This window comes from Culex quinquefasciatus, chromosome 2 (genome assembly GCF_015732765.1).
Source record: "Culex quinquefasciatus strain JHB chromosome 2, VPISU_Cqui_1.0_pri_paternal, whole genome shotgun sequence".
Classification (NCBI taxonomy): Eukaryota; Metazoa; Arthropoda; class Insecta; order Diptera; family Culicidae; genus Culex; species Culex quinquefasciatus.
The window spans coordinates 165,211,512-165,224,509 of NC_051862.1; the positions used below are offsets into that span (position 1 = coordinate 165,211,512).

A 12,998-nucleotide genomic window follows, 5' to 3' on the forward strand; every position below is an offset into this window, starting at 1 on the left:
AAAAAAGATTTATCTAAATTTTCTGTATTTTAACAACAATTGGGCCAATCTTCATTGTCTGAAGGAAATTAATTTAGAAAAAAAACCCATCTCACTTAAATATTGGGTAATTCTCCGCCAACTCACACTTTTGTCCTTGATCACGAATCCGAGGTCCGTTTTTTGATATCTCGTGACGGAGGGGCGATACGACCCCTTCCATTTTTGAACATGCGAAAAAAGAGGTTATTTGCAGCCTGAAACGGTGATGAGACAGAAATTTGGTTTCAAATGGACTTTTATGTAAAATTAGACGCCCGATTTGATGGTGTTCTCAGAATTCCGGAAAAACGTATTTTTCATCGAAAAAAACACTTGAAAAGTTTAAAACTCTCCCATTTTCCGTTTCTAGACTGTAAAAATTTTTTTTTTGAAACATGTCGTTTTATGGGAAATTTGATGTACTTTTCGAGTCTACATTGACCCAGAAAGATCATTTTTTCATTTAGAACAAAAATTTGCACTTTTAAATTTCTTGTTTTTTTCTAATTTTGCAGGGTTATTTTTTAGAGTGTAATAATGTTTTACAAAATTGTAGAGCAGACAATAACAAAAATTTTGGTATAGAAACATCAAGGGTTTGCTTGTAAACATCACGAGTTATCGCAATTTTACGAAAAAAAGTTTTGTAATTGTCAGTTCTACAACTTTGTAAAACATAGTAACACTCTAAAAAATAACCCTGAAAAGTTAGGAAAAAAACACGAAATTTTAAAATGAAAAAATGACCCTTCTGGGTCAATGTAGATTCGAAAAGTACAATAAATTTCCCATAAAATGACATGTTCAAAAAAAAATGTAGGGTAGAGTAGTCATCAATGAGACACGGGGAACAATGATAAAATGGCTCTCACAAGTCGTAGTTTCAACCAATCAGGCTCATATTTGGGGGAAAGGTGTGTCTACTGGATACACGTCTGCCATATGAGTGGCTTTGGTTATGGACGCTCCCTTGAAAAGTAATTCATAAATGTTTGATTCTGCGGTGTAAAAGTAAATCATGGACAAAAAATACATTTTCGCTCGTAGGCTGCCATTTACACCAAAACTAATATTTCTTCAAATGTCTTTTGACGTTCCATAGGGATTAAGTTGGGCAACAATGTCCTTTCATTAGATTTGGCCAAAATTTAGAATACACCCAGAATCCAGGACTGTCTCATTGTTCCCCACTCATTTCAGCCCATGGGTAACAATGAGACACTTTGATTTTTCTTCAATAAACTTTTCAAAATCGATGGAAATCTTTCAAAACATGAATTAAAAGTGATTTTTGGCATATTTATAGAGTTTAAACTTCATTTAATCAAAAAAACAAAGTTATTTGGTATTAATATATGGATTTTACAAAATTTAAATACTTTTTAGTGTAACTTTTGTTATTAAAAGTTTCATGTTGGCAAAATTGCTCTAAAATGTTCAAGGCAAGTCACCTGCAATGAAACAATACAAAAACATGATGTTTTGCTAGAAAAATGTTGTTTTCGTAGAGTGTCTCATTGTTCCCCAGCTGTCCCATTGTTCCTGCCAAGTGCGTCTACAATGAGACAGTTGAATAACTCTGGCTGTAGATGTCGGATCGATCTCATATTTTGGTCAATGATAGAACACATTAAAAGAAAGATAATGCAACTAAAAGCTCATTAAGACATGCTGATGAAAAAATTAGAAAAATCGTTGAAAGTTGAAAACCAAAAGTGTCTCATTGATGACTACCCTACCCTACAGTCAAGTAACGGAAATGGGAAAGTTTTTAATTTTTTTTTTGTTTTTTCGATGAAAAAAATGGTTTCCTGTATTCTGAGTACGCCATCAAATCAAGCGTCTAATTTTACATAAAAGTCCCTTTGACACCAAATTTCTATCTCATCACAGTTTCAGGCTAAAAATTATTGAAAAACACATCTTTTTTTGCATGTTCAAAAATGAAAGGGGTCGTACCGCCCCTCCGCCACGAGATAGCAAAAAAACAGACCTCGGATTCGTGATCAAGGACAAATGTTATCTCTTGGGACAAAGTTTTGAATGCAAAAATTGTTTTCAAATGCATTTTGCACTAGTTTAGTTGTTTTGCAATCATGAGTTTTCAAAAAAACGAAAACAAAAAAATTAGCAAAAAAAACTTTTGCCATACTAAACATCGAAAATTTTCCTAAATTCCAAAGATGTTTAAATCAACCCAAGCATGCTCAATGGGGAATGCATTTTAAATCAATTTCACCTGATTGCCCTCAAATTTCTATTGAAATTTTGAAGTTTTGTAAAAAAATATTTTTGTTGCTCCCCGATTTTTGGGGCCAACATTGAAGGGGGTGAAAAGAACTCCTTAAAACTATTTTGAATAGCTGAAAAAATTGTTTCAGTTCTTTAATAATTTGCTGATTTTTCTCAGTGTCACTTATTTATCATAAGTCCTATTTTTGATTGACAATATCTGGATGATTTGGGTTCGATTTTCAAAGTTTTAAAATAAAATTATTTCAAATTTCGTGTTCTGTCAAATAAAATATTTTAGAAATTTCAAATTTACACTTAAACTTAAGAAAGGTCCAAAATCACAAATTAATGACATTTCTACCATATTTGCTAGTTTCAATGTAAATATGACTGAATTGTTGGCAATTTTCCAATCTTTCTTAAAAATATATTTCAGAGATCACTTGAAAACTGTAATTTAAAATAAAAATCTTTGCAGTCCTGTAAACTAGAGTCAAATAATTTTGGGGAAAATTTAGATTTTTTCAATAGTCACTTTTTTCCAAAATAAATCACAACATGGGCTAGCTAATTCTCTCCACTCTGTGCCATAGCTCAAAAGATGGAATTTTATTGTCATTTAAAAAAATCTAACAAATAGATTTTTTTTTGCAATTTGAATCTTAGTGTTAAAGTTAAATAAAAAAGGTTTTTTAAGTAACTATTTTTCCGAGTTCGTTTTATCTATACACCAATTCACCACGAAAACAGCATGGAAAAAAAACAAAAGTACTCGGATCGGACTCAAAATTTTTCTGGGGGTTCCTTGGCCGAAATAATTAGACCCGTATTTTTTTGTTTGGTCATTAGGGTGACCTACGGCGTGTTAGGGTGGTCTGAAAAAATAACCCCCAGAAAAATTTTGAGCCCGACCCGACCACTTTTGTTTTTTTGTTTGTATACCAACAACTCAGCCGAAGACTCTAGGACTTTTTTGGGTATTAGAATATGTACGCAAAGTTTCAATAATTTAAAAAATATATAATATTTATCATGCACCGAATCCTCGGAGAGTTGCTCCTTTGTTAATATGGTGATAAGATAAATTTTGAGAAAATAAATACAGTTTTTTTCTTACTGATGATACCTAGATAACGGTCCTATTTTCATTGTTGAATAATAATACTTATTTTTTTTTTATTTTTGTTCTTTCACTTACATTTTCATAATTTTAAATTCACACATAATTTTATAAAAAGGGCTTAGAATTAAAAAACAACCATTCAAAGAGCTTGGTTTGATTTTTTTCAAAATGATTTTAGGGAAAAGAAATTTAAATTTCATGTTTTATATTTTAAATTGAAAATTGAGACAATAATTTCCAAATTAATAAATCAACTGGAATAGGTACTGTTTTGTAAGCACTTTGTATGTTGATATGTTAAATGACCAACATGGAAATTTGCAAATTTTTGAATAAAACATTTGAGTAACTCAACTCCAGTACCCAACTGTACCGAAGTCACTTTTCCAATTCCGATCGCATCTTCCGCAAACTTTTCCCGACGGTGAGTATTAAAGTGAGAAAATGGGTCGGGATTGGGTTTTCCCCCGCTCCTTGCCACCAGCGGCATCATCACACCAGAATTGTATGTCTCTTCTTTCCAAATGCAGCAGCGACTTTCGCACGTTGTCGGGATGCAACTTGTGTTTCGCGTTCGGTTTGCTGCAAGCTGCAAAGAAGACCGGAAGCTTTTCATCTTCTGGATTTAAAGTTTGTTTACCAGATGATTGAGTTTCTTGCAAAAAGCGAGCCAACTTTGTTGTAAGACTGAACTTGTACAGAAGTCGAGTTCGATGGAGTTTTCCGGAACTTCGCAATGCAATAGCCCGTGACGGAAAGAACTTTAAACGAGAGTTGCCAAGCGATAGTGTCGTCGAAGGCAGAGTAGCAACAGTGACTTTTCAAGAAGAAATAAATTATAATTTAAGCCAACAGCGAATCATTATCTGGTGCTCGCGGGGGCTAATCTTCAAGGAACATAAATTTCGCCCACCATGGCAATGATATTCAAACGATTAAGATTACCATAAATAACAATGTTTATTCAATTTACAAGCGAAAACCCCGCCGCGAAAGAAATAGTCCGCAAAACGAGGCCCGGAATGTTGAACTACTTGGAAATGCGTTGGAATTTTTGCCTCCTCCTCGGCTGGAGAGAGGGTGGCGGTGTGCTTCGGTAAAGCTTTTTATCGTTTCAACAGTATAAATAGTACAGCAAACAAATGTGAAATCTGAAGAGAGCGAGGATGCGAGAATAAATATGAAAACGGAGGAAAAATCCGATCGCCATGGGAGCGAAACAACACGGACTATTCCCCCAGCCCCAGCTCCTCCATAGGTCAGTGATGGCCATAAACTTGGAAGCTCGAACTGTGGATAAATGGCCAATTAGGGCTTAACAAAAACACTTAAAGAACTACTTTAGAAAGATATGTTTCAACTCATAAATTTAAATCAAATTCCTCCAAATTTGATTTCCCAAAAAAGGACGAATCTCATTTCACCCCAATTCGCCCACCCCTTAAAGTAGCCCCAACGGTAAGGAATGGAATTACACTGCTAGAGCTGGCCGTGGCCAGCCAAGCAAAGGAGTTGTTTCCTCACTCGGGCGGGCAGGCGGACGGAACGTTGGTGCAGTAATCTGAGCATATTGATTTCCGCTCTGTGGAAAATATCTTCATCGTTATTCCCCCGTAAATCTCCGAACTCCCTCCCGCAAAAAAATAATAATAAAAATCATGATCTGTAAGCAGACCACCGCCGCCGAGGAGAGACCTCAGCCCCGTGGAGGAGTAAGAATAAAACATGGGTAAAACTATAAAGCAATAGGAGTCTTACGAGCTCTTGTTTATGGGACAAAGGGCTCGGAACGGAGGCGGCTAGTTTGCTGGCTGAGGGAAATTGAGATGTGCAACAGTTTGGGGCGGGCTGGTTGAGATCGGATGTGATTTCATTTTGGTTATGTAAACTTTGTACATTTACTTGCACTATTTGGCAATTACAAATTTTATGAAAGTTTGTATGGTTTCGGCCCTGTTCAAGATCGAGATAAGGAGCAAAACATTCAAATATCAAGCCTCATCCACAATCAAACTTGCGGAAACTCTTTTGAAAACAATCAACAATTTGATCCAGATGTCAGTCAAATATCGACCATCAGTTGGTGGGATCCCTGTCTGACATCAAAGACACAAAGCAACCAGGGGCATGAGTGATAGACTTAAAAGCATCACAAAAAGTTAATTTCAGTTATATTACTGCCAATAATATGCAAAATATCTCATTATTAATGAAGTTTTGTTTTCTGTAAAATGTTTAATTTGATGCAAATTAGAATAAAATTTTCTTCAGCACTTAGGGGAAATATACCCATTTTAATCACTCTAAGCCGTTCAACCAATTCTCATCACTTTTGCCGTTTCTGCTATTAAATCAACATTTTCAGATGTGTCAACAATGGAGAGTCGCTTGCTCACTTTTATTCGAGCTATTTATTACTTTGGAACAGTCAAAACCACTGTATGAAAGCTGTAATTCATGATCAAAGTGCTGATAGGCCGCCCCTATATCGAAGAATAAAACTTTTCGATACTGTTTTGGAGTTTGACACACACTTTCCACTTTAAAAAATCCATTTCTAAGGATATTTTCCTAAATTGCCGAAAAAATGTATTCAATTAGTTACAAATTTTTGATTTTCAGCACTTGCCGTATCTATCCAATTTGATAAACTCTAGCTAGTATTTTGCAATATTGACAGCTGTGCAGTGTCTACACTAAATTGTATGTAAAAATATGAAATTATGTGTCTTGAAACAGTAATTCCTAAATGATTTGGTGTCTTCTGCAAACATTTACACGTCTAATAACTTGGAAAAAAGTAACAATTTTAAAAAAATTGAAAATTCTTCTTCTTTCAATATTTTGAAAAATTTATCAAAGTCATGGACATGGGCGCATGTAGAGGGTGACGAGCGGGAATTCCCGGGAAAGTGGCCTTTTTTTGATCTCTCGATTCCCGGGAAATTGGGTCGAGACTCCCGGGAGATTTTATACTTATAAATACCAAAACCAAAATTATAATTTTATCAGAAAAACATTTGAAAAATTTGAAATTGTCTAGAACATTGGATATTCAATGTTCGATTTTCAAGTTTGTATAAACCAATGCTTCTCTAATCTTCTTATTCTAAAAGTGTAAATTTTAACTTTTCAAAAATTCCAATAACTACAATTGAGAGTAACCAAAAAATTTGGACCCCAAAACTAACCTTGAAGCATTCTTAGCAGTTACACACCAGTAATGAAATATTTATTATTTCTAAGAGGGAAATTCTTTTCAAGATAAATTTAATTTAGATATCCCCTCTCAAGCATAGAAAAACTCATAATCTTGTTTTTTTAATTTTAAGTTAGTCAATTTCGCTCTATCGAGGTAATTTCCTTTTTCGATGTCAATAAGTCATTTTGTGTTTTGCATATTAAATTATAATTTAAAATGATTAAATGATAATAAAAATCAGGCATTCTTTGTTAAGTTAGTGTCCGCTAATTGTGAACATTTACAGTTGATCTTAAGAAGGAAAAAAAAACAACTTATAATTTTTGTTTGTGTCGTTATTTATCGTATTGCAAACATGCCATATTGTATAAATGGAAAATTATACATCAGTTATTTTTTTTACTTTCAAAAAAATCTAATAAAAAGTTCAGCAAAATGTTTGTGCAACTTTTGAAAAATAACTCAGTGCGAATGAAGATTCGTAAACATTTTAAACTGCAATTTCGAGTCCCACAAAGGCTCAAGAAACGATTTTGTAATTCGATGCCGGTGTGCTCTTTTGTACTTAGCTTTCTGGGATTCCTATCAGGATAGAACAAGACAGCACACGGGCATCGATTTGTAGATTGAGGGAAATCCCCAAAATGAAGAAATGTTTTCTCAAAATAATGAGGTTTCTTAAATTTACGTTTCATTGGATTAGTATGAATTTATTGTATCTGAATTCACTTGAAAGAAACGTTTTTTTTTTAATTTTCTTTTCAAGTTATTGACACTATTGGCTAGTTAAAAGAATTCCCAGGAAATGGCAAATATCAACTTTCGATTCCCGGGAAATTGAAAATCTCGAGAGTCGTCACCCTCTACACATTTAAATATTACTAAAATGAAAATGCATCAGGATACAGTCATTACCATTATTATTATCATTATCAAGAAATTCTCAATGAAACCCAAGGGTTGTGTAGGGGACATCTTAAGATGCCTTAGTTGAAAAAATCACGTTCCCAGAACAAATCCTGTCATGTTGGCGGCTGTCCAAAGTTCAGGTTACGTTTTTGACCAAAAATTACCCCTCGAAAAATCAACTTTTTAATATTTTTGTAGGAATTGCTCGAAAAGCCCAAATGTATGAAAATCTCTATTTCAAACATTGTAGCATATCAAAACAATACAGAAGCACTGTTGGATGACTTGTTTTTTACATATCATTGTGTTTGAGCATCACTTTAGTTTCATTTGACCCAATGTAATAATATATCTACCCTTGAGAATTAGTTAATTTCATCCATAAAAAATAAGTTTGAAGAAAATTTTCCTCCTTCAAACTAAAGCGGTGCATCAAAATTAGCTTGTATTTTTTTTAAACCTTTTCTCAACCTTTTTCGAACCATTCCCCCCTTGGCACATTATCAAGAACTCAATCCCCCCGCTATTTTGCAATTTTGTGTTTTTAAATGCTGAATAGAATGCCACAACAAACAAAAAGTAATTGTTTTATGATCTGTTTTAACTGTATCTGTATATAACAAATGCCAATGCTCACAAAAACGAACAAACAAAACACTACTCGACAAAACAAAACTACGGCGGTAGACTCGTAGATCTTAACTCCATGGAGTCTTTGGATGACCATAGACATCCTTATACATTCATATAGTAGTCTACCATACGCACTGATGCTATACGCACAAGATCCGGGATCAAAATCCGACGACCTTTGCATTGTTACGGTGGTAGACTAGTAGATCTTAACTCCAGTGAGTCCTTGGATGACCTTGGACATCCCATTACATTCATATAGTAGTCTAACATACGCACTGATGCTATACACAGAAAAAAATATTTCTGTAAATTTACATTATTTATCATGTACCAAAAGGTATCATGATAAATGATGTATATTTCCATTAGGTCCATTGGAAATTTACATTAGATTCATTGGAAATTTACATTAGTTTTGAAAATTTACATTTGTTTTGGAATTTACATTAGTTTTGGAATTTACATTAGTTCATATCAACGAATTCTGATTGGCCAATGGGAATGAGAAGCTTGACTTGGATTGCAGTAGGAAAAGGGTGTGGCCTATGTTCTATTTTAAAATGATTGAAGCGGGCAGCAAAAGGAAATTCGGATTTTACAAAGTTGTTTCACAGGTAGGGGACGCTTTCTTGTCGACGGCCAAGTGGAATAACGCTGGACTGGAATCGAACGGACGACGGGTAGGATGTTCGGTGTTACTGCTGCTACCCGCTGCCGACTGAGCCATCTTCGCATTTTATAAACGAGCGGCTAAAGCATCAACTTGTTCCGGTCGAGGCTCAGGCAGTGGGCCAGCGAAGTATGAGAGCGATAGAAAGAGAACCAAATATAACTATTTTTAGTTCGGGTAGTTTTGAAGTCAACGTTTGGCAGAAATACATTGAATATATGATTTACATTAAATAGGAATTTACAGGAAGCCGAACGCGGGTAGAAATTCATCAGATTTGAGTTTCCATGCTCAACGTTTCCATTAGATTCATGATTTACATTAGATTTAGGTTTACATCGGAGTATTTTCCATTACTTTTTGCTCATTACATCATATTTCAACATTAGATTGAGTGAGTTTACATAAGAAACAGCAATAACGTGCTGTGTAATTTTACATATTTTTTTCTGTGTACGCACATGATCCAGGGTCAAAATCTGACGACCTCTTGCTTGTTACGGCGGTAGACTCGTAGATCTTAACTCCAGGGAGTCCTTGGATGACCATGGACATCCCGAAGTACCCGAAGTATAAACCTTTGAGATACATAAAATTTTAGTAAAGAAATAAATTTAAAAAAATGTTTTTCAAATATTTTAATTTTTAACATTTATTATTTATTTTAAAAATCGTACAAAAATTGCTAGTTGTGGACCCCCCGAACTTGACAACTTTTTTATACATGTGTATTGGTTGTTTCCGTTATGCTTAAAGGAAATGGCTATGCACCAGGCGCTTCCATATTCTTGTAGATGGCTCATATAAATGGGAGGAGACGCATGGTTTTTTTTTAAATTGTTCGATTTTTTTTGTTTAAAAATTTACCACATTCGCGTCAGTCCGCGTGGACATAAATTCAAATTCTATCGATTGCATCGGATTCGGGGAAGCATTTTCTCTGAGGAACCGATGAGATATCGTGTTTCGTATGACACAAGTTTTGTTTTGTCGAGTAGTGAAATTATCAGAAAACTTAACTTACAAAAACCTCACAAAAAACAATATTTGAGAAGCTGCTTAGCTTATTTCCAACGAATTGCTCATGTTTTCATTAAAAAAATACCCATGCTGACAAAAATCGAAAAAAAATTCAGACGAACATCAGACAACTATCCAAAATTTCGAGGAATGTCTTTATTATTATAATATTTTCGAAAAGTGCTCTTTTAAAAAAAAATAAAATGTATGAACTTTCTCTTAATAAATTAATAACTAATTATTTTAGAAAACTACAACAAAACTATTTCTGAAATGCTCATATTTCAACCTATGTGAAAATTCACAGAAATCGATATAAGAAAACCAATTTTTCAATTAACTTTTAATGTTTGTGCGAAGGCAAACACTTTCGAAAAAAAATGTTAATGTTAAAAAAGACAAATAAGAAAAAATATTAATCAAAAATACCTTTTTTTAAAGGAATTAAAGAGACTTTTATCTCTCCGAATTTGCTACTGCACAATTCGACTGAAAATTTAATTTCTTCGATAACCATTTTGAATTTTAGTTTTTTTTAGCTATATTTTTAGTCACTAAAAATACTGTTTTTAGATATCAAAGAAAGTCACACCTGTTCACAAATTATTGAATGCATTAAAGTTTCATTGAAAGAACCAGATAAGGATTCAAGATTTTGCAAAAACGTTTAAAAACATTGGATGTCTTTTACATCTTCATCCCCCCCTAGAACGGCCAAACTCCCCTCCAGGGGGAATTCTTCACCTGTTGAGAAACACTAGTTCAGAGTATTTTAGATTGCCGCAGCCGTGCGAGTAAGGCGGTTGCTTTACAACGCAAATTCCTGCTTGTGAAAAAAACTCGGGTTCAAATCCTTGGCTCCCCGGCCCAACCTTCCAAGCGTTTTTCGAGTGCAAATAATCGCCTAGCATTTATCACCCGGTGCAAAGGTTGTGCTCAGAACCTAGCAGTGCTGTGTAAGAAGCTTGGCCGCGCGCTGAGAAGAGCTTATATAGCAATACAATACTGCTCTGGTTCTAGCGATGCACAATATAAAGAAGAACGCATGGAAGGTGGTCTACAAGAGTTACGGCTTTTCGGCTGGTCGACACACGCGTTCACCCAATACAATGGTGTTTGCGTGCGAAGTCAACAGAAAGGCCCAACAACAGTAAATTGGGCAATCCTACAATAGACCTATAATCAGGTTTCAGTGGTAGATTACTCAGACAGAAAAAAAAAAAAAATTTTAGATTGCGAAATAAAATATTGGAGACTTCGACAAAGTACATCATCTTTTATTCGTGTTTACAGTTTAAACTTATGTTTAGACGATAAAGATTATAAAGTGTATAAATTCAAGCTATAAAGTGAGACTCTGAGCTTCATGCGTTCTCTGAATTTTAATTTGCCCCAATACAAAACTACACATTCTCTTTCCGCAGCAGGGTTACCAGGTCAAAATTGAAAAAAATCTGGAAAATTCTGGCAGACGGAAATCTAACCATTAGGGTGGGTACGGATTTTGAAAAGTTCTCAGATCAAGTTCTGGTGTGGTTTCTCTTGTAGGGCATACTCATAGGGACTCTCACGCCAAATTTCAGCTTATTTGGTTGAAAACTGGCTTGTCTCAAGCGAGTTCAAGTTTACATGGGATTTACTATGGGAAATTTTGAATTTTCGTTCATTCGCTCCTACAGGCCTGGGGAAAACATGTAGAAACTTCTAGGATGGTCAGAAATGAGCGGAATCGTCAGGGAAACAACTTTCCCGAAGGAACCAGGTCGATTCGTTCAACCCCCATCGAGCTCAACGGCAATACATCCGGGGTTTTCGGAATCACCGGTTTTCCCCAGAAAAGCATCAAATTTTTCTTAGCATGCTATGAATGCTTGATGAACAGCGCGATGCCATGTGTCAAACAGCTACCACTTGATTGTAAAATTTGCACCATAACAGTTTTTTTTTCTTATTTGGAGGTTCAGAATACAGATAAATAGTATCCTGATCACCATAAATGATAATTCGTTGGTTCAAAAAGTAATAAAAAGTATTTTTTCATAGGCGATGCTAGTCCACGTGGTAGCTGTTTGACATGTGGCGTCGCGCTGTTCATCATGCATTCATAGCATGCTAAGGAAAATTTGATGCTTTTCTGGGGAAAACAGTTGGTTCCGAAAATCCCGGATGTATTGCCGTTGAGCTCGATGGAGGTTGAACGAATCGACCTGGTTCCTTCGGGAAAGTTGTTTCCCTGACAATTCCGCTCATTTTTGACCATCCTAGAAGTTTCTACATGTTTTCCCCAGGCCTGTAGGAGCGAATGAACGAAAATTTAAAATTTCCCATAGTAAATCCCATGTAAACTTGAACTCGCTTGAGACAAGCCAGTTTTCAACCAAATAAGCTGAAATTTGGCGTGAGAGTCCCTATGGGTATGCCCTACAAGGGGAACCACACCAGAACTTAATTTGAGAACTTTCCAAAATCCGTACCCACCCTACTAACCATTCTCTTTGGTGAAGGATATGGATATGGATTAATTCAAAAAATTGTAGAATTCAGATGGTTTGATTGATTTTATGAACTCAAAAATGTTTTTCCCTCTATGAAAAACTCATTCTATTTTTTTGTTTCAATGAAATTTGTAAATTTAAATCAAGAAGTTGTTCAAAATTGGCAAGAAGTGAAAAATCTGGCAAAATCTGTCAAAACCTGGCACTGAGAAGGGTGAATCTTTATTCTGACTGACACTTGAAAAACCAGGAATTCCCAGATTTATCTGGCAACCTGGCAACCCTATTCCGCAATGTTATTACGAAACGGAAATTTACCTTTGGCTAGCTAAAATTCCACCAAAAAAAAAGAAGCATTTTAACTTCATATGCTCACTACAAAGCTGCCACCACCGACACCAAACACACCACGTGTCTCTGTCTTGCTCCAAAACAGCAGACAGTTTGCGCGCAGGAAACCCAGAATGCACATAAAGACATTGTTATTATAGTTTTGCACACTTGGCGGGGAAAAAAATCCGGAAATTGTTTCGATTTGTTTTTCTGGGGTCTGCATTCCGTATGAATGGACCTTCTGTGAATGTTGTGGAACCTTAAAGTGGAGCAATTTTGTAAGCTTTAAAAAACTTTGAGTTATATTTTTTTTAAGAAAAAAATAAACTTAAATGCAAACAACTCGGTCAAAAC

The 12,998-nt window shown here is 35.1% G+C and overlaps 1 protein-coding gene across 3 annotated transcripts in view; it reads left to right on the plus strand.

The window, feature by feature from the left end:
- LOC6038075 overlaps positions 1 to 12,998 on the plus strand; it is a 554,342-nt gene that overhangs the window by 517,458 nt on the left and 23,886 nt on the right. The window lies entirely within an intron of this gene.